This window comes from Periophthalmus magnuspinnatus, chromosome 16 (genome assembly GCF_009829125.3).
Source record: "Periophthalmus magnuspinnatus isolate fPerMag1 chromosome 16, fPerMag1.2.pri, whole genome shotgun sequence".
Lineage (NCBI taxonomy): Eukaryota > Metazoa > Chordata > Actinopteri > Gobiiformes > Gobiidae > Periophthalmus > Periophthalmus magnuspinnatus.
In genome coordinates, this window is record NC_047141.1 from 21,130,734 (window position 1) to 21,136,417 (window position 5,684).

Consider the following 5,684-nt stretch of genomic DNA (forward strand, 5'->3'; position numbering starts at 1 on the left):
ATTTAAAAAAATAAGATTTGTATATTTTTTACTAACGGGCATCTAAACGGCAAATTGTTCAAATGGGGAAGGTGTTTAACAATAACAGGTCTCCTTTTATGAACCCATAGATGGCGACAAAGATCCACAACAGCAGCAGCCGAGCCTGCCTTCCACGCGCACATTTCAGCCTCCGCTATCTGGAAATGATCGCAACAACCCATTAACAGCATGCATTTGAGAAATATCACCAACATTTGCATCTCCCCTAGAGTCGAAAGAAATGTGTTTTGAAATAGGTTCATTTAGGCTGCCCAAAGTATATTCTGTAGGTATTTCTATACAACATTTGAATAAAATTGAAGAATTTTAACCTAAATCATAGACCTAATGTATTTTCAAAGGCTACTACTACTACAACTACTACTACTACTACTACTACTACTACTACTACTACTACTACTACTACTACTACTACTACTACTACTACAATATATATTTTTTAACCTGACACCTGTGAGAGATTGATGATTCCGTTGATGGATTACTTACAGTGGTAGGCTTTACATACACATAAAGCACATGTCTTGTATGTCTTGTCTTGTATTAGGTCTACCGCTTTAATAACAGACAAGCTTGTTTGTAGGACACTGACATCGATTGTTTGTTTATGGGCTATAAAGTCGTGTGTGACAGGAATATACAAGGCCAATGGGGTGTGTCACGTGGTGCAAAGAGCAATGCATTTAACCTCTACAACAGCAAACATTCTGTCATCTCAGTAGACAACTATGATTATTCCAATGCATTTTATATTAGGAATGGAGCAGAAACAGGTGCACTTTAGATTCATAGCTTGCCTTCTCATTGACCTAGTTGTCTACAAACTACACACTTGGTCCCAGCGGCCACCACAGGATTTATAACCCATTTACCATCATACAAGGTCACAGTCTAACAGGGTTAGCTCCATGTGCTTCGATGCATCAAGAAAGCTTTCACTAATGAGCTCTCAACATCTCACCTTTTATTAAGAAATCTGCTGCTGTGAGGCTTTCAAATGTGTCTGATAAATGAATGCAGTCCTTGTTCAATTGTTCAAGCATAGGATATTATTGTCTCAGTGATATAAAATAATTAATAGCATTCATATAGTTTTCATGCTTTGTGTTATCTTTATATAAAGTACAGAGAAGAATGGCTCAGATGGTCTTCAGCAGGAAAGGTGGGGGTTTGAGCCCATCCACCCACAATGTGTCATTGTGTCATTGGGCAAGACATTTTCATTTCAGTTTCCCCATGCAAACGTCATTTGTGCGTGAGGGATTGGTGATGGTCTGAAAGCATGGCTACAGGATGCAAATAAAATATTCAGTGAGTACTGAATTGAAGTAGACTACTTCATACCTCTGGCTTTAATGATTCCTGGATGCCCTCTCCCCCAAAGATAATTTATATCTCATTTGTTTTTTGCAGCTTATAGGTGAAGCCATTATCATCTGTCAGTAAAGCTTGAGCAAGGACAGTCTGCTCCTGGGAGCTATATGTTAAATCATTCGAAATTAATGACTTGGGTTATTAAATGTAATAGCTTTTTAATTTACACAATTTTATGAATTATTATTCCAGCTAGAAAGACGATTATTAATGCCAAATATAACAATTTAAGCTCTAAACCCTTCATGCTGAAGATATTGATTTGAAGTGGTGACCCTGGAAGTTTCACAACAATTGTTTATATCTGAACAGCCTCAGCCCATTGCCCTTGTATGAAAGTCCTATGATGCATGTCCCAAATACACACTTGTGTATGTGGCTATACCCTCAGGTCAGCTACGCCCTTTTTATTAGCAGCTAGTTGACTTTATTCAGCTTGGCGAGTGATTAAACCTTTTCATGGTGAGAACTTTCGCACCGCTGTGAACTGTGTGAGGTGATTAAAGGCTGCTCAATTTGTAGTCAGGTCCCACAGCTATTCTTACACATTGATCTTTCTGCAGGTCCTTGAAGTGAAAGCTGCACACTCTAGTTCATCTCTATAGACAGGATGCATAATATGCTGTTTGTCCTAGATGCTAAATTTGCAATAAAATGCTTTGCGAAAAACTATGTTACTGATGAATTTGAGAAATAGGATTACTTCATCATTGTTCTTTAAAATAATGTAAACGGCTGTTTTATTTGGACTCATGATGAGACTGAGTTATACTGAAAAATAAAACACAAATCCATGCAAGAGTGCACGTTTCATAATTTATCTATGGGTGATGACATTGAAGCAGCACGGGAAGGGAAGAAGAAAAATGCAGAAATTATTGAAAGAGGACTCTGTGTCAGTATGAATGAGAGAAAGAAGATGCAAAAAACAGAATAAGGTGGTTGGATTCATTACGACAAGCTTTAAAGTAGCGACAAGGAAGTTGTGATAAGGTGACACACCAGGAGTCATATATTCATATAGTAACTTAATTATCTTAACTTGTCCTGAGTGTTAGGGAGGCACTGAAACTGTGGCCAACCCCTGCAAACTAAAGCTCAAACTATTTTCTTTGTAGAACTGTGGCAATAAAAGGCTGGGTGGAGGGATAGTCCTTCTTGGGTAAAAGATGTCAAAGCACTTCCAACAAGTAGTTCTGAAACTAACAAGTGCTTTCAGGACAAATAGCAGAGGCCGATGATGGTAATACTCTAATATCAGCTTTGATCAAGCAGCAGATGTCTTTTTATTGCAACTCATTACTGCTGTCATACTTATTAGCATATAAATGGTTTCTAGGCCCATGGAGACCTAAAAGTTATTGCATGTGTAATTGAACCTGATCTCCACTCTGTGATTGAGATGTTCAAAGTGCACAAGGTTGGGAAAGTATTGAACTGATCATAAACAATGAGGAAGAAATTCACTTTTCTCAATACTTTGACAAGTGACTCAATCAAATCACATGGTTAACAGTCCAGCAACACTAGGTCAAAGAAAATAAATTACAAAAATGACAAAATTAGACAATACAATACAACACATTTATTTACAACACAGTTTCTTAAAAAACAATGAGGACCATCTCACATTAACATTGGACTAGATCTATAAGCCGCATATTTAGTATGGTAATTAGGAAAAAAATAGATCTGCTTAACATTTTAGTCATATTTATACAGGTAATTTTTTAGACATTCACAGGCATGCTTTGTAAAGCTGGGACTACAATTAAATGTTAAAGATAGGCCTATTTCATCCATAAAACAGAAGCCATTTGTGTAGATTTATTTTAAGACCAATTGGGTGTTTTTTTTTTTTTTTTTTGTTTTTTTATCATATTATTGTACATAGTTTTCACTGTGTTTTTTCAAGATCTATGTCCTAACATAAGCACGAGTTTGTGTGCAGTTAGGTACAGAATTTCAACAGGGTCATAACAAGGTTGAAGCACCTTGAGACTGTCACTCAAGTTAATGAGACATGAATATGTGACAGCAACACATCAAATGAATGGCTCCTCATAGCGGGGTGCACTTCACAGATAGATATTGATTTATACACTGAGAGTCTGTTTAAACCATGCAGATGCTCAATATAATGCATGTTTTCACTGAGATATACAACTCCAGTTATTTCATTTAACTGTGATGTCCATGACCTCTGATGACCTCAACACGACAACAGTGATCCAAGTAGACCATGGGCTAGAGAAAATATGCGTCTTGTTCCACCTCTCCCCCACTGGAAATCTGCTGCCGTAACATAAAGCGCATCAGCTCAATTTACACCCGTCACGGAGCTCCTCCAGGCCCAGCTTGCAGTGAGACAGAGCCACTTCCATTTGTCACATAAAGCCTTCATCGCGCAGTTCGTCCTGATATACTTAGATGTGATTTGTGCATTGTGGCGTCGAGGCCCAGATGGATGGGGAGTGCTCTGTAAAAGCTGTCAGTCTCTGTCAAGAAGAGACATTAAATTATCACATCCAAGGCTGTGCTCTACATAAACGACAAGCACACATACCATTTACTCAACCGCATATAACTGTGTGGGTGTAGTCATGCATGTGTCTGTATGGGACAGCAGCAACAACTCATTTATTTATGCCAAAATCTTAACATTAGATTTTACCGTCTAAGACTGTTACAAAATTGTCCATGGTTTTATGTTTTATATTTCTCACATGCATTTATGAACAAGGTAACTTAGATTTCAAATAACATTTTTCTTTTTAAGTAGGGCAGCACAGTTTGGAAACAAAAATCTAATTGTGATTTTTATATCTGAGTATTACAATTAAATGTTGGATTAGTGTTTTAAAGATTTATTTTAAACTACATATTTAAACACACCTAGAAACATTAACATTTCAGAGAAGACTGAGATATGAACTATTAAATGAATACAATAATTCCACAGATTTGAAAAACATGTTTGAATGGGTCTTGAGTGGGTCAGGAGTGGATAGAGTGGATATTTTGTTATTACCTTTGGGGTTTTATTATTACACCAATTCAAATTCTGAATTAAATTTGATTGCAGTTTACTGGTCAGCACTAACTAATGTGAGAGAAATGTGAAAATGGTGAATCTTAATTTGGCTGTTTAGTTGTTTGCCTGGCTGGTTCGAAAAACACTGATGCCAACCTGGGTGCATCCAAATGAGATATTGGCACGGCTGCGATTATCACACAGTGGGAGTGCAGCCCTGGCTCAGTCACCCCACTGCTCTAAATCTGGTGCTCTGCTCAACAGTCACCATGCATCCACAAAACAACACAGCGTCTTTCTACTCTTGCAATGATGAGATGTTTTGTCATCACACTGCTATGAAGTTTTTATAAGGCTTGGATAAATATGCGCAAGCAAATGTCAGACAACACAGTTTAGAAAAGTTATTTTTAAAGAGCTTTAAACCAGTCACATAAACAAAGTGCACTTGATCATAGCTGAGGCAAAGATGCACTTCAATTTATTTACACCAGTCACGAACCACATTTCCTTCATAAATCAATTATATAGAATGAAGGCGGTCAGTTGGCATACATACCTGATCTGACTGTAGAAGGGGGACAGGAGTTGGGGAGAGACGGGGCAGAGCAACAGAAGGAGGTGGTGGCAATATTCTTCTCCTCTTTGATCAGCGTCCATGGGGAACCGGAGCATTGCAGATACTGAGTTTGAAATGCTTCTTCACATACCTTTGTAGACTTTTTCCTGCTTGTGCGAAGTCACTTTAAGTCTTTTAGGCCGTGACAGCTGTGAAAACACATCACTGCTTAAAGAGATGCCAGAAAAGATCAGACCAATGCACTGTGGTACCATTATCCTGTCAGATGTTGCCTGGCATGTCCAATAAGTAACTGGGCTGTGACAGGAAATAGAAAAAAGTGGAACATAAAAGAATGACTAAACTTTTCCATGATGTAGGCTAAACACAAAAAAGAAATACAATATTGGGAAACTCTGCTTATGTAAATACACACCTCCAAACATTTCCAAACACAATTGATTATGCCTTAAATACCTTATTGTAGTGACTCATCATTACTCTTCCCTAAAAATTAACTTCCCGTAAATCAGTGCAATTCAATTCTCTTGAAGACCCACCCCCCTGGACTGTGACTGTGCCCAATGGCAACGCACCGGAACGTGATGTCGTCATGCGTCGCCGCGTTGGACTGACGTACGCGGTGCTTGCCTTGCAGTCTAGTCCACACAACAC

The 5,684-nt window shown here is 38.2% G+C and overlaps 1 long non-coding RNA gene across 1 annotated transcript; it reads right to left on the reverse strand.

Annotated features, from left to right (window-relative positions):
• Positions 1–3,278: 3,278 nt before the first annotated feature.
• Positions 3,279–5,544, reverse strand: LOC129456900 (uncharacterized). The gene is made up of 3 exons (XR_008648998.1): positions 5,487–5,544; positions 5,010–5,218; positions 3,279–3,914 (listed from the first exon to the last, which is right to left on the reverse strand). It is a non-coding gene; the product is annotated as an uncharacterized LOC129456900 (long non-coding RNA).
• Positions 5,545–5,684: the final 140 nt, after the last annotated feature.